The sequence below is a fragment of the Nerophis lumbriciformis genome, linkage group LG15 (genome assembly GCF_033978685.3).
Source record: "Nerophis lumbriciformis linkage group LG15, RoL_Nlum_v2.1, whole genome shotgun sequence".
In the NCBI taxonomy this organism is placed as follows: domain Eukaryota; kingdom Metazoa; phylum Chordata; class Actinopteri; order Syngnathiformes; family Syngnathidae; genus Nerophis; species Nerophis lumbriciformis.
The window spans coordinates 23,810,445-23,834,718 of NC_084562.2; positions in this window are offsets into that span (position 1 = coordinate 23,810,445).

The following is a 24,274-nucleotide window of genomic DNA, read 5'->3' on the forward strand; positions in this document are numbered from 1 at the left end:
TGTGTGACTGCCATCATATTGCAGCTGACACGTATATCTTATGTGTGACTGCCATCTAATTGCAATCTACACGTATCTCTTATGTGTAACTGCCATCATATTGCAGTCTACACGTATCTCTTTTGTGTGACTGCCATCATGTTGCAGACTACACGTTTCTCTTATGTGTGACTGCCATCATGTTGCAGTCTACACGTATCTCTTATGTGTGACTGCCATCATATTGCAGTCTACACGTATCTCTTATGTGTGACTGCCATCATGTTGCAGTCTACACGCATCTCTTATGTGTGATTGCCTTCATATTGCAGTCTACACGTATCTCTTGTGTGACTGCCATCATGTTGCAGTCTACACGTATCTCTAATGTGTGACTGCCATCATATTTCAGTCCACACGTATCTCTTATGTGTGACTGCCATCATATTGCAGTCTACACGTATCTCTTATGTGTGACTGCCATCATGTTGCAGTCTACACGCATCTCCTATGTGATTGCCTTCATATTGCAGTCTACACGCATCTCTTATGTGTGACTGCCATCATATTGCAGTCAACATGTATGTATTATGTGTGACTGCCATCATGTTGCAATATACACGTATCTCTTATGTGTGACTGCCATCATATTGCAGTCTACACGTATCTCTTGTGAGTGACTGCCATCATATTGCAGTCTACATGTATCTCTTATGTGTGACTGCCATCATATTGCAGTCTACACGTATCTCTTATGTGTGACTGCCATCATATTTCAGTCCACACGTATCTCTTATGTGTGACTGCCATCATATTGCAATCTACACTTATCTCTTATGTGTGACTGCCATCATATTGCAGTCCACACGTATCTCTTATGTGTGACTGCCATCATATTGCAGTCTACACGTATCTCTTATGGGTGACTGCCATCATATTTCAGTCCACACGTATATCTTATGTGTGACTGCCATCATATTGCAGTCTACACGTATCTCTTATGTGTGACTGCCATCATATTGCAGTCTACACGTATCTCTTATTTGTGACTGCCATCATATTGCAGTCAACATGTATGTATTATGTGTGACTGCCATCATGTTGCAATATACACGTATCTCTTATGTGTGACTGCCATCATGTTGCAGTAAACACGTATCTCTTATGTGTGACTGCCATCATATTGCAGTCTCCACGCATCTCTTATGTGTGACTGCCATCATACTGCAGTCTACACTTATCTCTTGTGTGTGACTGCCATCATATTGCAGTCTACACGTATCTCTTATGTGTGACTGCCATCATATATCAGTCCACACGTATCTCTTTTGTGTGACTGCCATCATATTGCAGTCAACATGTATGTATTATGTGTGACTGCCATCATGTTGCAGTCTACACGTATCTCTTATGTGTGACTGCCATCATGTTGCAGTATACACGTATCTCTTATGTGTGACTGCCATCATATTTCAGTCCACACGTATCTCTTATGTCTGACTGCCATCATGTTGCAGTCCACACGTATCTCTTATGTGTGACTGCCATCATATTGCAGTCTACACGCATCTCTTATCTGTGACTGCCATCATATTGCAGTCTACACTTATCTCTCGTGTGTGACTGTCATCTAATTGCAATCTACACGTATCTTTTATGTGTGACTGCCATCATATTGCAGTCGACACTTATCTCTTATGTGTGACTGCCATCATATTGCAGTCGACAGTTATCTCTTGTGTGTGACTAATCTAATTGCAACTACACGTATCTCTTATGTGTGACTGCCATCATTCTTGTCGATGACCTGTCCTACAGATCCATTGTTATGTCACTATGTCTGCCAGCGTTTGCTCTCTTAAAACTGTCCACGCGCTCCTTTAACACGCTCGATATCTACGGTGACGGGAACGAATGGAGCTTGGTGGAGTGCTGGAAAACAGAAGATTCCATTTGAAAGTCGGTGGAATGAAATAAACATGAGCCATCAAAGCCTCCAAAAAATCAGCAGCGGATCGCTCGGAGCACAGTGCAATTGTTCCCCAGATGTTATTGTTTTCATTTAAATGTATCACATTAGTCCTTTTCCAGTACGCATTGTCTCGTATTAACTTGAGGCAGATGGATGTGTAATGAAGCGTGTTAGGGGTCAAATTATGTAACAGTTGCAGGATTCTAAAAACACCGTTTTTTTTTTTCCTTCGTCTACACTCGCGTGGTTTCTCTCTTTATCCGACAATGTTCTGTCAGTGGAGGACTTCTGTGTAATGTGCAAATTGATTCAAATGTTAGTCAGCCTCCTCAGCCTTCCCGGTAAGGTTTATTCAGGTGTACTACGCCGGATAGTCGAACCTCTGATTCAGGAAGAACAGTGTGGTTTTCGTCCTGGTCGTGGAACTTTGGACCAGCTCTATACTCTCGGCAGGGTCCTTGAGGGTGCATGGGAGTTTGCCCAACCAGTCTACATGTGCTTTGTGGACTTGGAGAAGGCATTGGACCGTGTCCCTCGGGAAGTCCTGTGGGGAGTGCTCAGAGAGTATGGGGTATCGGACTGTCTGATTGTGGCGGTCCGCTCCCTGTATGATTGTGTCAGAGCTTGGTCCGCATTGCCGGCAGTAAGTCGGACACGTTTCCAGTGAGGGTTGGACTCCGCCAAGGCTGCCCTTTGTCACCCATTCTGTTTTATGGACAGAATTTCTAGGCGTAGTCAAGGCGTTGAGGGGATCCGGTTTGGTGGCTGCAGGATTAGGTCTCTGCTTTTTGCAGATGATGTGGTCCTGATGGCTTCATCTGGCCAGGATCTTCAGCTCTCACTGGATCGGTTCGCAGCCCAGTGTGAAGCGACTGGGATGAAAATCAGCACCTCCAAGTCCGAGTCCATAGTTCTCGCCCGGAAAAGGGTGGAGTGCCATCTCCGGGTTGGGGAGTAGACCCTGCCCCAAGTGGAGGAGTTCAAGTACCTCAGAGTCTTGTTCACGAGTGAGGGAAGAGTGGATGGTGCGGCGTCTTCAGTAATGCGGACGCTGTATCGATCCGTTGTGGTGAAGAAGGGGCTGAGCCGGAAGGCAAAGCCCTCAATTTACCGGTCGATCTACGTTCCCATCCTCAGCGTTTTTTTTCCTTCGTCTAAACTCGCATGGTTTCTCTTCATCCGACAATGTTTTGTCAGTGGAGGACTTCTGTGTAATGTGCAAATTGATTCAAATGTTAGTCAGCCTCCTCAGCCTTCCCGGAAAGGTTTATTCAGGTGTACTACGCCGGATAGTCGAACCTCGGATTCAGGAGGAACAGTGTGGTTTTCGTCCTGGTCGTGGAACTGTGGACCAGCTCTATACTCTCGGCAGGGTCCTTGAGGGTGCATGGGAGTTTCCCCAACCAGTCTACATGTGCTTTGTGGACTTGGAGAAGGCATTGGACCGTGTCCTTCTGGAAGTCCTGTGGGGAGTGCTCAGAGAGTATGGGGTATCGGACTGTCTGATTGTGGCGGTCCGCTCCCTGTATGATTGTGTCAGAGCTTGGTCCGCATTGCCGGCAGTAAGTCGGACACGTTTCCAGTGAAGGTTGGACTCCGCCAAGGCTCCCCTTTGTCACCCATTCTGTTCATAACTTTTATGGACAGAATTTCTAGGCGCAGTCAAGGCGTTGAGGGGATCCGGTTTGGTGGCTGCAGGATGTGAAGATGATGTGGTCCTGATGGCTTCATCTGGCCAGGATCTTCAGCTCTCACTGGATCGGTTCGCAGGGATGAGAATCAGCACCTCCAAGTCCGAGTCCATGGTTCTCGCCCGGAAAAGGGTGGAATGCCATCTCCGGGTTGGGAAGGAGACCCTGCCCCAAGTGGAGGACTTCAAGTACCTGGGAGTCTTGTTCACGAGTGAGGGAAGAGTGGATCGTGAGATCGACAGGCGGATCGGTGCGGCGTCTTCAGTAATGCGGACGCTGTATCGATCCGTTGTGGTGAAGAAGGAGCTGAGCCGGAAGGCAAAGCTCTCAATTTACCGGTCGATCTACGTTCCCATCCTCACCTATGGTCATGAGCTTTGGGTTATGACCGAAAGGACAAGATCACGGCTACAAGCCTCGAAGAAAAAAAGTTTTGTGTCCACAGACTTCATGCAAAAATGATTGTTTGGACCAATTTTGCTTTGATAGACAAGAGTCAAACGAGGCTTTTTTTTTCTTCGTTCCGCCGCGTCTTAATGTTTACTGTCGGGAAGAGCAATGGCGACTGAGCAATGACATATTTTCATAAAAACAAAACTGTCAGTTTGAGAAGAAAACACACATCTATCAAGGGGGAGACGCTGCCAAACAACCTTGACAAGAAAATACCCCTCTGGGAGTCATTTGCAGTGAGAAATTTAAACATAGTTAGCGGAGAAGAATAATTATGACATGTGGAGGGAGGGAAGTGTTTGCAGTTGACATATTGCGAGAGCAAAAACTCTTTCTGTCAGCCGTTTTTCCCGGCGAGAGACATTCTTCTTCTTCTAAGGGGAGCGGGTGTTAAAGAATGAATGTGTCATTTAAACTGATAGCATTCGTCACTTACAGTACGAGCAAAATGCATTCGTCAAAGTGAAACCTGTTCATGTTTTCATTTTGCCGACAAACTATATAACATACAAAAAGAAGACAATGACACGACCTTGAGATACAGATATGTGCAACATTTCTGCGACAATACATTCTTAGTACACAGTGCCAAAACACAATTGTTGTGTTGCAAATCCATCCATCCATCCATCCATCTTCTTCCGCTTATCCGAGGTCGGGTCGCGGGGGCAGCAGCTTAAGCAGGGAAGCCCAGACTTCCCTCTCCCCAGCCACTTCGTCCAGCTCCTCCCGGGGGATCCCGAGGCGTTCCCAGGCCAGCCGGGAGAGATAGTCTTCCCAACGTGTCCTGGGTCTTCCCCGTGGCCTCTTACCGGTCGGACGTGCCCGAAACACCTTCCTAGGGAGGCGTTCGGGTGGCATCCTGACCAGATGCCCGAACCACCTCATCTGGCTCCTCTCGATGTGGAGGAGCAGCGGTTTTACTTTGAGCTCCTCCCGAATGACAGAGCTTCTCACCCTATCTCTAAGGGAGAGCCCCGCCACCCGGCGGAGGAAACTCATTTCGGCCGCTTGTACCCGTGATCTTGTCCTTTCGGTCATGACCCAAAGCTCATGACCATAGGTGAGGATGGGAACGTAGATCGACCGGTAAATCGAGAGCTTTGCCTTCCGGCTCAGCTCCTTCTTCACCACAACGGATCGATACAGCGTCCGCATTACTGAAGACGCCGCACCGATCCGCATGTCGATCTCACGATCCACTCTTCCCCCACTCGTGAACAAGACTCCGAGGTACTTGAACTCCTCTACTTGGGGCAAGATCTCCTCCCCAACCCGGAGATTTGCAACACACTCCTCTCTGAGCTGCCACCTTACCGTGGTAGAGGAGTTTGCGTGTCCCAATGATCCTAGGAGCTATGTTGTCCGGGGGTTTATATGCCCCCTGGTAGGGTCTCCCAAGGCAAACTGGTCCTAGGTGAGGGATCAGACAAAGAGCAGCTCGAAGACCTCTATGAAGAACACTAACAAAGGACCCAAATTTCCCTCGCCCGGACGCGGGTCACCGGGGCCCCCCTCTGAAGCCAGGCCCGGAGGTGGGGCACGATGGCGAGCGCCTGGTGGCCGGGCCTGTCCCCATGGGGCCCGGCCGGGCACAGCCCGAAGAGGCAACGTGGGTCCCCCCTCCAATGGGCTCACCACCCATAGCAGGGGCCATAGAGGTCGGGTGCAGTGTGAGCTGGGCGGCAGCCGAGGGCGGGGCACTTGGCGGTCCGATCCTCGGCTACATAAGCTGGCTCTTGGGACGTGGAACGTCACCTCGCTGGGGGGGAAGGAGCCTGAGCTAGTGCGTGAGGTGGAGAAGTTCCGGCTAGATATAGTCGGACTCACTTCGACGCACAGCAAGGGCTCTGGAACCACTATATATATATATATATATATATATATATATATATATATATATATATATATATATATATATATATATATAGTTGTGCTCATAAGTTTACATACCCTGGGACAATTTATGATTTCTTGGCCATTCTTCAGAGAATATGAATGATAACACAAAAACCTTTCTTCCACTCATGCTTCATGGTTGTGTGAAGCTATTTTTTGGCAAACAACTGTGTTTACTCTTTTTAAATCAAAATGACAAAAGAAAGTACCCAAATGACCCTGATCAAAAGTTGACATACCCTGATAACATGCACAAAAGTTGACACAAACAGGTTTGAATGGCTAATCAAGGTTCCAATCCTGACCTGTGACATGTTTGTTTGTAATGAATGTGTGTGTATAAAAGGTCAGTGAGTTTCTGGGCTTCTGACAGACCATTGCATCTTTCATCCAGTGCTGCACACATGTTTCTGGATTCTGAGTCACGGGGAAGGCAAAAGAATTGTCAAAGGATCTGCGAGAAAAGGTAATTGAACTGCATAAAACAGGAAAGGGGTATAAAAAGATATCCAAGGATTTGACAATGCCAATCAGCAGTGTTCAAACGCTGATTAAGAAGTGGAAAATGAGGGATTCAGGTAGACCAGCAAAGATTTCAGCCACAATTACCAGGAAAATTGTTCGAGATGCAAAGAAAAATCCACAAATAACTTCAGCTGAAATACAGGACTCTCTGAAAAATTGTGGTGTGGCTGTTTCAAGATGCACAATAAGGAGGCACTTGAAGAAAAATGGGCTGCATGGTCGATTCGCCATAAGAAAGCCATCACTCCAAATTACTTTGTTCCAGAAGTTTTGATGCTTGTCTCTATGCTGTTTGGCGTAATGTAAGCGGGATACTTTGTGACATTTACGCAGAAATAGCTTTCTTCTGGCGACTCGACCATGCAGCCCATTTTTCTCATTTTAATCATGTAAACTTATAAGCATGACTGTTTATACATATATATATATATATATATATATATATATATATATATATGCAAAATTTTGATCGTGACTATATATATATATATATATATATATATATATATATATATATATATATATATATATATATATATATAGCCACGATCAAAAGGTCCTGATCACAGGCGGCCTGTCGAGTACCCTTGTCACGTTTGTCATGATGTGATCTGTTTTGTGTTAATACCTTAGAAATGATTGGAAACTCAATACAGCCATGACATTATGTTCTTTACAAGTGTATGCAAACTTTTGATCGCGACTATATATATATATATATATATATATATATATATATATATATATATATATATATATATATATATATATATATATATATATATATATATATATATATATATATAGTCACGATCAAAACTCTTATTTTTTTGTGATAGAGTGATTGGGGCACATACTTGTTGGTCACAAAAAAAACATTCATGAAGTTTGGTTCTTTTATGAATTTATTATGGGTCTACTGAAAATGTGAGCAAAAGTGCTTGGTCAAAAGTATACGTACAACAATGTTAATATTTGCTTAATAATAATAATAATAATAACTGGGATTTATATAGCGCTTTTCTAAGTACCCAAAGTCGCTTTACATGTAAAACCCATCAGCTTACATGTCCTTTGGCAAGTTTACCTGCAATAAGGCACTTTTGGTAGCCATCCACAAGCTTCTGCTTGAATTTTTGACCACTCCTCTTGACAAAATTGGTGCAGTTCAGCTAAATGTGTTGGTTTTCTGACATGGACGTGTTTCTTCAGCATTGTCCACACGTTTAAGTCAGGACTTTGGGAAGGCTATTCTAAAACCTTCATTCTAGCCTGGTTTAGCCATTCCTTTACCACTTTTGACGTGTGTTTGGGATCATTGTCCTGTTGGAACACCCAACTGGGCCCAAGACCCAACCTCCGAGCTGATGATTTTAGCTTGTCCTGAAGAATTTGGAGGTCATCCTCCTTTTTCATTGTCCCATTTTAAAGCAGCAGTTCCATTGGCAGCAAAACAGGCCCAGAGCATAATATTACCACCACCATGCTTGACGGTAGGCATGGTGTTCCTGGGATTAAAGGTCTAACCTTTTCTCCTCCAAACATATTGCTGGGTATTGTGGCCAAACAGCTCCATTTTTGTTTCATCTGACCATAGAACTTTCTTCCAGAAGGTCCATGTGATGTCAGATGGAACAAAAATTGAGCTGTTTGGCCACAATACCCTATATATGTATTCATAGACAGATAAATATTACGGCCCCCAGACACATTTTTCTTCTCTAAATTTGGCCCTCCGAGTCAAAATAATTGCCCAGGCCTGGTGTGGACGTTGTGTTTTCTTCTCACCCTCCCATTTCTAACTTATCATCCGCTCCTCCTTCAACCCGCCCCTGAAATAAATCATCCTCTGATCCCCAGAAGAGGGAAAAAAAGAAAGCATCGCTCATCTGTCCGCACTCGAAATAAGACGTCAGGCCGGAGAAGGCTCCCCCGCCTGACTATCATATTTATGTAAAAACCGTGTTTGTTCCGAGAGGTGCGACATGTTTCGCCTTCGCACTCCATGAAATTCATGCATGTTTATTATGCATGCCACTAGGAAATTGCTGCAGCGTCTCACGTCAGCGCTGCCGGTGCAGACATTAGCGTTTTCCCCGTATGGATCAGTGACGCTATCAGATCGTCGATCACGCCTGTCGATGAATATTTGATGTCGCATAATGGTTTTGCTTCCAACGCGGAAATCCAGAGTCGTCTAAAAGGCAAACACTCACACAGCATCCTATTTTTATTTATTTTATTTATTTTATTTATTTTATTTATTTTATTTATTTTATTTATTTTATTTATTTTATTTTTTTCATTTATTTTATTTTATTTTATTTGTATTTTTGTTTTTTTTACAAAGTGTGTGTTGAAATTTTGAAGCTTTATTTCTGTTTGAATAAATATTCTCTGCTTTTCTTCAGTGCTTGTTTTCGAGAGGAATTCTGACAAGGAAGCTAAAATGTTTAAATATATTATTTTTTAGAAAAAACACCATTTGCTCTGTCAGTTTTGTTTTTGTATTTTGTCTGTAAAATACATATTGATTGTATACAGTCACACAGTCACACAGATAAACAGAAATATTATGTAAAATGTGTATTTGCATACCTTAATTATTTCCAAATGGTGCCTGTAACAGGGCAGTAAAACGGCTGATCTAACAAAACAGGAGTCATGGTCACAGGCCCGCTAGCTCTACAAATCAGCTCAACAGACTCCATGGTGAGGTTTTTAGTGAATTTACTGGGGAATTTGTGAAACTGAAACAATACCAAAAAAATGCTGTTGTAGGTTGATAATACTAACACAGACACTCGTAAACGTGTTAGCATATTAGCTCATTCTGACAACACTGTTGCATAACGATAGCACGTACAAATGTGCATGAAAACACTCCTACAGACATCACACATGGGACGGTTTAGTAAATAAGAATTGTTTTAGTTGTATTGTAAAACTCGTCCAAATTATGACGCCATATAGCACAAACGATAAAACACGTTCTCAGTTTATTATTGTTTATTTTATTGTATTTTTATTTTTTCATGCTACAACGCTAGCATCATTACATGACCATAGCACGTAAACATATGCATGAAAACACTCCTACGGACATCACACATGGGACAATTTAGTAAGTAAAAATTGTTTTAGTTATATTGTAAAACTTACAAATGTTGCTTGGCGTGATGAATGAATAATTAATTTCAGTAGAAACGCTATGGACGGCTAGAATACCCAATAGAAGGACACTGCAGTACCTGTAGTGTGCGAACTCGTCCAAAAGTTGGCGGCGTTTAGCACTAACGATAAAACATGTTCTCAGTTTATTATTTTTTTAAATTTTGTATATATATTTTTTCATGCTAACAACGCTAGTGTCATTACATGACGATAGCACGTACAAATATGCATGAAAACACTCCTACGGACATCACACATGGGGCGATTTAGTATGTAATAATTGTTTTAGTTATATTGTAAAACTCGTCCAAACGATGGCGCCATATAGCACAAACGATAAAGCACGTTCTCAGTTTATTATTATTTATTTTATTTTATTTTTATTTTTTCATGCTACAACGCTAGCATCATTACATGACAATAGCACGTAAACATATGCATGAAAACACTCCTACGGACATCACACATGGGACAATTTAGTAAGTAAGAATGGTTTTAGTTATATTGTAAAACTTACAAATGTTGCTTGGCGTCATGAATGAATAAATAATTTCAGTAGAAACGCTATGGACGGCTAGAATACCCAATAGAAGGACACTGCAGTACCTGTAGTGTACGAACTCGTCCAAACGTTGGCGGCGTATAGCACAAACGATAAAACATGTTCTCATTTTATAATTTTTTTAAATTTTGTATATATTTTTTTTCATGCTAACAACGCTAGTGTCATTACATGACGATAGCACGTACAAATATGCATGACAATACTCTTACGGACATCACACATGGGGCGATTTAGTATGTAATAATTGTTTTAGTTATATTGTAAAACTCGTCCAAACTATGGCGCCATATAGCACAAACGATAAAACACGTTCTCAGTTTATTATAATTTATTTTATTTTATTTTTTATTTTTCATGCTACAACGCTAGCGTCATTACATGACAATAGCACGTAAAAATATGCATGAAAACACTCCGACGGACATCACACATGGGGCGATTTAGTAAGTAATAATTGTTTTAGTTATATTGTAAAACTTACAAATGTTGCTTGGCATGATGAATGAATAAATCATTTCAGTAGAAACGCTATGGACGGCTAGAATACCCAATAGAAGGACACTGCAGTACCTGTAGTGTGCGAACTCATCCAAACGTTGGCGGCGTATAGCACAAACGATAAAACATGTTCTCAGTTTATTATTTTTTAAAATTTTGTATATATTTTTTTTCATGCTAACAACGCTAGTGTCATTACATGACATATGCATGAAAACACTCCTACAGACATCACACATGAGGCGATTTAGTATGTAATAATTGTTTTAGTTATATTGTAAAACTCGTCCAAACGATGGCGCCATATAGCACAAACGATAAAACACGTTCTCAGTTTATTATTATTTATTTTATTTTATTTGTATTTTTTCATGCTACAACGCTAGCATCATTACATGACAATAGCACGTAAACATATGCATGAAAACACTCCTACGGACATCACACATGGGACGATTTAGTAAGTAAGAATTGTTTTAGTTATATTGTAAAACTTACAAATGTTGCTTGGCGTGATGAATGAATAAATAATTTCAGTAGAAACGCTATGGAAGGCTAGAATACCCAATAGAAGGACACTGCAGTACCTGTAGTGTGCGAACTCGTCCAAACGTTGGCGGCGTATAGCACAAACGATAAAACATGTTCTCAGTTTATTATTTTTAAAAATTTTGTATATATTTTTTTTCATGCTAACAACGCTAGTGTCATTACATGACATATGCATGAAAACACTCCTACAGACATCACACATGGGACGATTTAGTAAGTAATAATTGTTTTAGTTATATTGTAAAACTCGTCCAAACTATGGCGCCATATAGCTCAAACGATAAAACACGTTCTCAGTTAATTTTTTTATTCTATTTTGTATTTTCTTTTTCATGCTAACAACGCTAGCATCATTACATGACAATGGCACGTAAACATATGCATGAAAACACTCCTACAGACATTACACATGGGACAATTTAGTAAGTAAGAATTGTTTTAGTTATATTGTAAAACTTACAAATGTTGCTTGGCGTGATGAGTGAATAAATAATTTCAGTAGAAACGCTATGGACGGCTAGAATACCCAATGGAAGGACACTGCAGTACCTGTAGTGTGCAAACTCGTCCAAACGTTGGCGGTGTATAGCACAAACGATAAAACATGTTCTCAGTTTATTTTTTTAAATTTTGTATTTTTTTTTTTTCATGCTAACAACGCTAGTGTCATTACATGACGATAGCACGTACAAATATGCATGAAAACACTCCTACAGACATCACACATGGGGCGATTTAGTATGTAATAATTGTTTTAGTTATATTGTAAAACTCATCCAAACTATGGCGCCATATAGCACAAAGGATAAAACACGTTCTCAGTTTATTATTATTTATTTTTATTTTATTTTTATTGTTTCATGCTACAACGCTAGCATCATTACATGACAATAGCACGTAAACATATGCATGGAAACACTCCTACGGACATTACACATGGGACAATTTAGTAAGTAAGAATTGTTTTAGTTATATTGTAAAACTTACAAATGTTGCTTGGCGTGATGATGAATAAATCATTTCAGTAGAAACGCTATGGACGGCTAGAATACCCAATAGAAGGACACTGCAGTACCTGTAGTGTGCGAACTCGTCCAAACGTTGGCGGCGTATAGCACAAACGATAAAACATGTTCTCAGTTTATTATTTTTTTAAATTTTGTATATAATTTTTTTCATGCTAACAACGCTAGTGTCATTACATGACATATGCATGAAAACACTCCTACGGACATCACACATGGGGCGATTTAGTAAGTAATAATTGTTTTCGTCCAAACGATGGCGCCACAAAGTACAAACGATAAAACACATTATCAGTGTATTTCCTTTTTAAATTGTTTTCTTTAAAACATGGTCATCAGCAAAGAAAGATCCATTAATCAGCCGCACCGTCTTATAGACCGCAGTGTACAAAGTGTAGGAACAAAAGTAGCGGCTTATAGTCCGGAATTTACGGCACAGTTACTTGATACTTGTTTATATTGACAAATGTTCTGTTTTAGACTGCAATAATGTTCAATGAGGTACGTATTTCTAGTGCGAGCTTAGCTGTTGTGTAGCTGCTAGTTGTTTACCTTTTGTAAATGGCTTTGCTAAAATAGATGACAACCTTGTGTGCTTATTGGAGGACGTTTCCTTGTTAACTGGCTCGATATTTCCACTTGATATATACAAGTGTGCGTGTCTAAATTCAATTAATGTAATTCTGCAAATATCTAATTGATTTCTGTGGAGGTGTTCCTTTGTTAAATTGGTGTTTGCTGCAAACGAGATCCTGCACATGAAAGCCAAACAAAAAAGGTCCTCCTGCGTGCTTCAAATAGACCGCAGTTTAGTTAGGAAACACTTTTGTTTATGTCAGGTTTTCCTTTTCCTAATGAGCAAGCCGGATCACACCTGCTGTTAAAATACATTTCACTGGTCGCTTGGTTTCACTACAGTCGTCCAATAATTGGCCGCGCACGTCGCACATCTGCCGCCTGTTTCCTCAAGTCGGTGCCCCGGGTAAAACATCACAAGGCGTATTTAGGCTGACAAATGGAGTGAGGGCGCCGGCGTGCTACGTCTTGCCGACTCGTCACGTTTTAACGCCACTGATGATGCAGCATGTTGAATAACGCTGATTGCAAAATGTGCGGCCATTTAGGATAGGATAGGACTTTATTGTCATTGCACAAGTACAACGAAACTTTGTTTTCAGCACAAACCTGTTCAAGATTAGACAAACAAACAGTGTACAGGGTTACAGAACAGGAACGCGGCGCCCCGTAAAAGATAAGAAAAAGGTAAAACGCTGGGGAAGAAGATGAGTAAAAAAAATACAATCTAGACTGGGCTCCTAAGGGAGAAAAAACCTCCATGCAATGCACACAAAAACACGTTACATTTAATCATGACAACTCGCAACAGAAGGGCGGGGAGTTGGGCCCATGGAGGTCGACTGCTGCTATGAAACGCTGCCAGCAGACCATCACCCCGAGGGGAAACAAGCGGCGGTGAAGGCGTGGGGTGGGGGCGTGGGGGGGGTTGTGTATGTGCCCATTAGAGATGCGCGGTTTGCGGACACAACCGCGGAGTCCGCGGATTATCCGCGGGTCGGGCGGTTGAAATAAAAAAAAATTAGATTTTATCCGCGGGTCGGGTCGGGCGGTTGAAATTTAAAAAAATTAGATTTTAAATAGATTCAGGCGGGTGGCATTTAAACCAATTCGGAAATATATATACATAGTTAAATGTTGTTACCCACATACGAAAAACGAGCAGGCACCTGCAGCATATGCCACAACAGAAGAAGAAGAAAAAAAAGAGATGGCAACGCCGGCAGCAAACGTGGTATGTGACAAACTAAAAAAGGGCATACTAAAGACCAGGGGAAAAAAGGCCAGAAAAGTTCAGCATGGACTCGTTTTTATGAGGTTGTAAATCAGGATGATAGTAATGCTGGCTACGTGATTTGCAAGAGCTGCGACGCTGTTTATGTCTACGACAGTCACAAACTTTTGAGATAAACAACAAATGTGTGAATCGGGGGCAGATATTATACATTTTAAGTCTTTCTGCTCCTTTGTATTCGTAAGTTATTCGAATGTCATGTTGATTGTGTTTTATTTGACCTTGAGCGAATGAAGTAAAAACAAAACAAACAATAATCATAAATTAATTATTACCGACTGAAAAGCAAGTGATACGTAAGTGAATTATGAAGAGTGACCTCCGCAGATAAGTGTAGGGGAAGAAAAAGAAGCGAACTGTATTAACCTTGTAGATTGTTATAGTAAAAAATAAGTTAAGTTTCTAAAGAAGCTGCTGCGAATTCTGGAAATTAGGTTACAACAATCACAATAAGCCCACAAAAACCTGGAGAAACTGATTTCTGCTGCCGTAATGTTTATTTCTAAAAGTATTTTGTGGATTATTTCTATTTATTTCACATTGTTTTCTGGATTAAAAAAAACGTTAATGGACAGGGAAAATGGAAACAAGCATTTAAATCAAAACAAATCAATGCAAATCCTCTACTGTATTTAAATAAACTGTAAAAATGGTAATGAAAAGATATGATTTGGAATAAATGATTGTTTCCATGTTAAGTTATGTTGTTGTATGTTATGAATATAGAAAAACATAACTCAATAATCTTTTGAGGTAAACAACAAATGTGTGAATCGGGGGCAGATATTATACATTTTAAGTCTTTCTGCTCCTTTGTATTCGTAAATTATTTGAATGTCATGTTGATTGTGTTTTATTTGACCTTGAACGAATGAAGTAAAAACAAAACAAACAACAATCATGAATTTATTATTACCGACTGAAAAGCAAGTGATACGTAAGTGAATGATGAAAAAGGACCTCCGCAGATAAGTGGAGGGGAAGAAAGAGAAGCGGATTGTATTAACCTTGTAGATTGTTATAGTAAAAAATAAGTTAAGCTTCTAAAGAAGCTGCTGCAAATTCTGGAAATTAGGTTGCAACAATCACAAAAAGCCCACAAAAACCTGGATAAACTGAATTCTGCTGCCATAATGTTTATTTCTAAAGGTGGATTATTATTTCTATTTATTTCACATTATTTTCCGGATAAAACCACTTTAATGGACAGGGACAATGGAAACAAGCATTCAAATCAAAACAAATCAATGCAAATCTTCTACTGTATTTAAATAAAATGTAAAAATGGTGATGAAAAGATATAATTTGGAATAAATGATTGTTTCCATGTTAAGTTATGTTGTTGTATGTTATGAATATAGAAAAACATAACTCAACAATATTTTGAGGTAAACAACAAATGTGTGAATCGGGGGCAGATATTATACATTTTAAGTCTTTCTGCTCCTTTGTATTCGTAAATTATTCGAATGTCATGTTGATTGTGTTTTATTTGACCTTGAACGAATGAAGTAAAAACAAAACAAACAACAATCATGAGTTCATTATTTACGACTGAAAAGCAAGTGATACGTAAGTGAATGATGAAGAATGACCTCCGCAGATAAGTGGAGGGGAAGAAAGAGAAGCGGATTGAATTAACCTTGTAGATTGTTATAGTAAAAAATAAGTTAAGCTTTTAAAGAAGCTGCTGCGAATTCTGGAAATTAGGTTGCAACAATCACAAAAAGCCCACAAAAACCTGGATAAACTGAATTCTGCTGCCGTAATGTTTATTTCTAAAGGTAAAAAATGTTCTATTTTGTGGATTATTTCTATTTATTTCACATTGTTTTCTGGATAAAACTGTCACGACTTGGACTATGGCGTGGTTTGTTCTCCCGAGGTGCAAAAGATTTGGACCATATGTGGCGTGAAGGGGAATACATGATTTATTTAAACACTATTACTACAAAAAAAAAAGTACAAACGAAAAGCCCGCACAGTGGCGGAGAAACGACTTGGCTATGAAAACAAATACTTGCACAAAGGCAGAAACTATGAACAACAAAAAAACACTAACTGTGGCTTAATAAACAAAAACGTACTTAATAATAATAATAACTGGGATTTATATAGCGCTTTTCTAAGTACCCAAAGTCGCTTTACATGTAGAACCCATCAATCATTCACACCTGGTGGTGGTAAGCTACTTTCATAGCCACAGCTGCCCTGGAGTAGACTGACGGAAGCGTGGCTGCAATTTGCGCCAACGGCCCTTCCGACCACCACCTATCATTCATCATTCAATTCACCGGTGTGAGTGGCACCGGGGGCAAAGGGTGAAGTGTCCCGCCCAAGGACACAACGGCAGCGATTTTTGGATGGTAAGAGGCGGGGAGCGAACCTGCAACCCTCAGGTTTCTGGCACGGTTGCTCTACCCACTTCGCCATGCCGCCCCTACTTGGCATGGAACCGGCATGAAAAAACTAGCAGCAAGGATCATAAGGGTGTGTAGAGTGTGCAGAAGCGTAAATGCGTGGATGTCACCAGAAAGACAAACTGAAAACACTGAACTTAAATACTACAGACATGATTAACGAAAACAGGTGCGTGACTCGAAAAGTGAAACAGGTGCGTGACGTGACAGGTGAAAACTAATTTGGTTGCTATGGTGACAAACAAGAGTGCACAATGAGTCCAAACGTGGAACAGGTGAAACTAATGGGGTAATCATGGAAACGAGACAAGGGAGCGAAAAGCCAGAAACTAAAGAGTCCAATAACTAAACAAAACATGACTAAGACAAAACATGATTACACAGACATGACAAAAACCACTTTAATGGACAGGGAAAATGGAAACAAGCATTCAAATCAAAACAAATCAATGCAAATCTTCTACTGTATTTAAATAAAATGTAAAAATGGTAATGAAAAGATATGATTTGGAATAAATGATTGTTTCCATGTTAAGCAATGTTGTTGTATGTTATGAATATAGAAAAACATAACTCAATAATCTTTTGAGATAAACAACAAATGTGCGAATCGGGGGCAGATATTATACATTTTAAGTCTTTCTGCTCCTTTGTATTCGTAAATTATTTGAATGTCATGTTGATTGTGTTTTATTTGACCTTGAACGAATGAAGTAAAAACAAAACAAACAACAATCATGAATTCATTATTAACGACTGAAAAGCAAGTGATACGTAAGTGAATGATGAAGAATGACCTCCGCAGATAAGTGGAGGGGAAGAAAGAGAAGCGGATTGTATTAACCTTGTAGATTGTTATAGTAGAAAATAAGTTAAGCTTCCAAAGAAGCTGCTGCAAATTCTGGAAATTAGGTTGCAACAATCACAAAAATCCCACAAAAATCTGGATAAACTGAATTCTGCTGCCGTAATGTTTATTTCTAAAAGGTAAAAAATGTTCTATTTTGTGGATTATTTCTATTTATTTCACATTGTTTTCTGGATAAATCTGTCACGACTTGGACTATGGCGTGGTTTGTTCTCCCGAGGTGCAAAAGATTTGGACCATATGTGGCGTGAAGGGGAATACATGATTTATTTAAACACTATTACTACAAACGAAAAGCGCGCACAGTGGCGGAGAAACGACTTGGCTATGAAAACAAATACTTGCACAAAGGCAGAAACTATGAACAACAAAAAAACACTAACTGTGGCTTAATAAACAAAAACTTACTTGGCATGGAACCGGCATGAAAAAAGAGCAGCAAGGATCATAAGGGTGTGGAGAAAATGCGTGGATGTCACCAGAAAGACAAACTGAAAACACTGAACTTAAATACTACAGACATGATTAACGAAAACAGGTGCGTGACTCAAAACGTGAAACAGGTGCGTGACGTGACAGGTGAAAACTAATGGGTTGCTATGGTGACAAACAAGAGTGCACAATGAGTCCAAACGTGGAACAGGTGAAACTAATGGGGTAATCATGGAAACAAGACAAGGGAGTGAAAAGCCAGAAACTAAAGAGTCCAATAACTAAACAAAACATGACTAAGACAAAACATGATTACACAGACATGACAAAAACCACTTTAATGGACAGGGAAAATGGAAACAAGCATTCAAATCAAAACAAATCAATGCAAATCTTCTACTGTATTTAAATAAAATGTAAAAATGGTAATGAAAAGATATGATTTGGAATAAATGATTGTTTCCATGTTAAGCAATGTTGTTGTATGTTATGAATATAGAAAAACATACCTTAATAATCTTCTGAGGTAAACAACAAATGTGTGAATCGGGGGCAGATATTATACATTTTAAGTCTTTCTGCTCCTTTGTATTCGTAAATTATTTGAATGTCATGTTGATTGTGTTTTATTTGACCTTGAACGAATGAAGCAAAAACAAAACAAACAATAATCATGAGTTCATTATTAACGACTGAAAAGCAAGTGATACGTAAGTGAATGATGAAGAATGACCTCCGCAGATAAGTGGAGGGGAAGAAAGAGAAGCGGATTGTATTAACCTTGTAGATTGTTATAGTAACAATAGGTTAAGCTTCCAAAGAAGCTGCTGCAAATTCTGGAAATTAGGTTGCAACAATCACAAAAAGCCCACAAAAACCTGGATAAACTGAATTCTGCTGCCGTAATGTTTATTTCTAAAGGTAAAAACATTTCTATTTTGTGGATTATTTCTATTTATTTCACATTGTTTTCTGGATAAAACTGTCACGACTTGGACTATGGCGTGGTTTGTTCTCCCGAGGTGCAAAAGATTTGGACCATATGTGGCGTGAAGGGGAATACATGATTTATTTAAACACTATTACTACAAAAAAAAAAGTACAAACGAAAAGCGCGCACAGTGGCGGAGAAACGACTTGGCTATGAAAACAAATACTTGCACAAAGGCAGAAACTATGAACAACAAAAAACACTAACTGTGGCTTAATAAACAAAAACGTACTTAATAATAATAATAATAATAATAACTGGGATTTATATAGCGCTTTTCTAAGTACCCAAAGTCGCTTTACATGTAGAACCCATCAATCATTCACACCTGGTGGTGGTAAGCTACTTTCATAGCCACAGCTGCCCTGGGGTAGACTGACGGAAGCGTGGCTGCAATTTGCGCCAACGGCCCCTCCGACCACCACCTATCATTCATCATTCAATTCACCGGTGTGAGTGGCACCGGGGGCAAAAGGTGAAGTGTCCCGCCCAAGGACACAACGGCAGCCATTTTTGGATGGTAAGAGGCGGGGAGCGAACCTGCAACCCTCAGGTTTCTGGCACGGTTGCTCTACCCACTTCGCCATGCTGCCCCTACTTGGCATGGAACCGGCATGAAAAAACGAGCACCAAGGATCATAAGGGTGTGGAGAGTGTGCAGAAGCATAAATGCGTGGATGTCACCAGAAAGACAAACTGAAAACACTGAACTTAAATGCTACAGACATGATTAACGAAAACAGGTGCGTGACGTGACAGGTGAAAACTAATTTGGTTGCTATGGTGACAAACAAGAGTGCACAATGAGTCCAAACGTGGAACAGGTGAAACTAATGGGGTAATCATGGAAACAAGACAAGGGAGTGAAAAGCCAGAAACTAAAGAGTCCAATAACTAAACAAAACATGACTAAGACAAAACGTGATTACACAGACGTGACAAAAACCACTTTAATGGACAGGGAAAATGGAAACAAGCATTCAAATCAAAACAAATCAATGCAAATCTTCTACTGTATTTAAATAAAATGTAAAAATGGTAATGAAAAGATATGATTTGGAATAAATGATTGTTTCCATGTTAAGCAATGTTATGAATATAGAAAAACATACCTTAATAATCTTCTGAGTTAAACAACAAATGTGTAAATAGGGGGCAGATATTATACATTTCACGTCTTTCTGCTCCTTTTTATTCATAAATTAGTTTAATCTTATGTTGATTGTGTTTTGTTTTATTCCTTCAAGGTCAAACAATAATGATGAATTCATTACGAACCGCAAAACAAGCGATACGTAAGTGAGTGATGAAGAATGACCTCCCGAGAGCCTTTTTTTTTTTTTTTTGTATCCCATTCTACAATCTTATTCCCTTGCACGCATTAATATTTATAACTTTGAAACACGCCAACATGATCAAAGGTTCTGGGGGTTGCTTTGACAGAAACACAGAAGACTATCATTTGACATTTATGGTTTTAAAGCAGGCCCAATTATAATCTGCAGAAGTCCGTTATCATCACACACTTGTTATCTGCACCGTTAAAAGAAACGCACTCCGGAGTTTTGCCGCCGCTCGTAAAATAGACATGAACGGATTGTGGCGAGACTCAAATTGTATTTTTGCATCATTGCATCATTTCTGTTGTCACTCTGTCTCCATGTCATGTGACACAAACGCAAAAAAGCCTGCAGTTACGAAGTGGAAAAGGGAGATAAAACGGTGGCTATATGCTTTGAAAATAAACGTACCTGCGTCGTTATTTTGCCGCGCTATCACAACAAATAATAGGGAGAGGTTTTTAAATAAATATGCGGCTAAATTATACATTTATGTGATAGGGGCAATTTGTGCACGGCTCAGAGAGAATCTTTTGAATTGAGTCCTGTGTGATGTCTTCAAAGCTTCTGGAGTTCATTGTTGCGGTCGTTAAGACTTGCTGCAGGCAGAAAATACTTTCAACCCGCGGTAGAACGCCACAGCGCTGCTCTTGTCGGATCACTGATACAGAAACCAAAACAATAACGCACTTTATAATTGATGTTGGCCCCAATAATTCACCCCCGTACTGTATATTTCATATATACATATACAGGTAAAAGCCAGTAAATTAGAATATTTTGAAAAACTTGATTTATTTCAGTAATTGCATTCAAAAGGTGTAACTTGTACATTATATTTATTCATTGCACACAGACTGATGCATTCAAATGTTTATTTCATTTAATTTTGATGATTTGAAGTGGCAACAAATGAAAATCCAAAATTCCGTGTGTCACAAAATTAGAATATTACTCAAGGCTAATACAAAAAAGGGATTTTTAGAAATGTTGGCCAACTGAAAAGTATGAAAATGAAAAATATGAGCATGTACAATACTCAATATTTGGTTGGAGCTCCTTTTGCCTCAATTACTGCGTTAATGCGGCGTGGCATGGAGTCGATGAGTTTCTGGCACTGCTCAGGTGTTATGAGAGCCCAGGTTGCTCTGATAGTGGCCTTCAACTCTTCTGCGTTTTTGGGTCTGGCATTCTGCATCTTCCTATTCACAATACCCCACAGATTTTCTATGGGGCTAAGGTCAGGGGAGTTGGCGGGCCAATTTAGAACAGAAATACCATGGTCCGTAAACCAGGCACGGGTAGATTTTGCGCTGTGTGCAGGCGCCAAGTCCTGTTGGAACTTGAAATCTCCATCTCCATAGAGCAGGTCAGCAGCAGGAAGCATGAAGTGCTCTAAAACTTGCTGGTAGACGGCTGCGTTGACCCTGGATCTCAGGAAACAGAGTGGACCGACACCAGCAGATGACATGGCACCCCAAACCATCACTGATGGTGGAAACTTTACACTAGACTTCAGGCAACGTGGATCCTGTGCCTCTCCTGTCTTCCTCCAGACTCTGGGACCTCGATTTCCAAAGGAAATGCAAAATTTGCTTTCGTCAGAAAACATGACTTTGGACCACTCAGCAGCAGTCCAGCTCTTTTTTTCCTTAGCCCAGGTGAGACGCTTTTCGCGCTGTTTCTTGGTCAACAGTGGCTTGACACGAGGTATGCGGCAGTTGAAACCCATGTCTTTCAAGCGTCTCTTGGTGGTGGATCTTGAAGCACTGACTCCAGCAGCTGTCCACTCCTTCTGAATCTCCCCCACATTTTTGAATGGTTTTTTTTTCACAATCTTGACCAGGGCGCGGTGATCCCTATCGCTTGTACACTTTTTCTGACCACAGTTTTTCCTTCCCTTTGCCTCTCCATTAATGTGTTTGGACACAGAGCTCTGAGAACAGCCAGCCTCTTCAGCAATAACCTTTTGTGTCTTTCCCTCCTTGTGCAATGTGTCGATGGTTGCCTTTTGGACAGCTGTCAAATCTGAAGTCTTCCCCATGTTTGTGTAGGCTTCAGAACTGGACTGAGAGACCATTTAAAGCCCTTTGCAGGTGTTTTGAGTTAATCAGCTGATTAGTTTGTGGCACCAGGTGTCTTCAAAATTTAACCCTTACACAATATTCTAATTTTGTGACACACGGAATTTTGGATTTTCATTTGTTGCCACTTCAAATCATCAAAATTAAATGAAATAAACATTTGAATGCATCAGTCTGTGTGCAATGAATAAATATAATGTACAAGTTACACCTTTTGAATGCAATTACTGAAATAAATCAAGTTTTTCAAAATATTATAATTTACTGGCTTTTACCCGTATATATAATATACTTGAATTTCAGTGTTCATTTATTTACACATATACACACACATAACACTCATCTACTCATTGTTGAGTTAAGTGTTGAATTGTCCATCCTTGTTCTATTTGTCACTATTTTTCTAACCATGCTGAACACCCTCACTGATGATGCAATGCTATGTGGCACGCACAAAAGTGTTTTCATCGAATGCACTAGATGGCAGTATTGTCCTGTTTAAGAGTGTCACAACATTGCTGTTTACGGCAGACGAACTGCTTTACGGTAGACAAAAACGTGACTGCTGTTGTTGTGTGTTGTTGCCGCTCTGGGAGGACGTTAATGAAACTGCCTAACAATAAACCCACATAAGAAACAAAGAACTCGCCCTTGATCATTCTACAGTTATAACATGATTGGGCAGGTACGTTGTTTATATTGTGTGCCTGAATTTCGGGAGATTTTCGGGAGAAAATTTGTCCCGGGAGGTTTTCGGGAGAGGCGCTGAATTTCGGGAGTCTCCCTGAAAATCCGGGAGGGTTGGCAAGTATGCATTAATGATCGTAGAGGTATGCTTCTTGTTAGTCACCCCCTTAACAATTTTACAGACAGTTTTTGTGATTACTGCGGCCAAAAAAATGTTTCTCTGATTTTTCAGAGAGAATCTGCAAAAGGCGATTTTTTTTTTGTATTTTAAGTTGTTTTTAAAACCTAAAAAAGCACAGGATTTTAACAACAATTGGACGAATTATATTGATGTTTTAGTCATTTTACACTACACAGACTTAAAAGTAGATACAAGGTTGCAGTACAAACATAAACGATCTTAAAGGTATGTTTCTTAGTAGTCACTCCCCTTAAAGATTTTGCTGGCTTTTTTTCTGATTGCTGCGGCCAAAAAATGCCTAAATACTTGTCAGCTTTTTTAGAGAGAAACGGCAAAAGTTTTTTTGTTTTTTTTTGGTGGAGGTTTTTTAAATAAAAAAAATCAATTAACTTGTGATTAACAAATTTGTTATCCATCCATCCATCCATTTTCTACCGCTTATTCCCTTAACCTCAAAAGGCGCAGGATTTTAACAACAATTAAAATCACAAAATTTATTTCACAAAAACCAGAAGTTTTTGTGATTGCTGCGGCCAAAAAATACCTAAATTCTCGTCAGCTTTTTCATAGAGAAGCGCAAAAGTTGCATTTTTTTTTTTTTTATGTTTTAAAAAAACAAACAAAAAAACATCCAATCAACTTGTAAGTTAACAAATTTGTTATCAAAAACTCAAGTGTTCTTTTTAACCTTAACCTCAAAAAGCACAGGATTTCAAAAAAATAATTGGACACAAAAGACTGTTTTGATGTTTTAGTCATTTTATACTATACAGACTTAAAATTAGGTCAAAGTCCCTAGGAGGAGTTCATTAAAGTACAACTCCTGTTTTGGGCCTAAAAATGGCTGACAGAAATCACGATGGCCGAACTCTTGTTTGTTTTCAAATATGGGTTCTTCAGACTTTTTCGTGCATCTTGTCATGATCAACGTTCCCAGCGATTTTTGTGAAGATACCATGAATTGATTAACGTGGACCCTGACAAGTTGAAAAACTTATTCGGGTGTTAATAATAATAATAATAATAATAATAGATTTTATTTGTAAAAAGCACTTTACATTGAGTAAA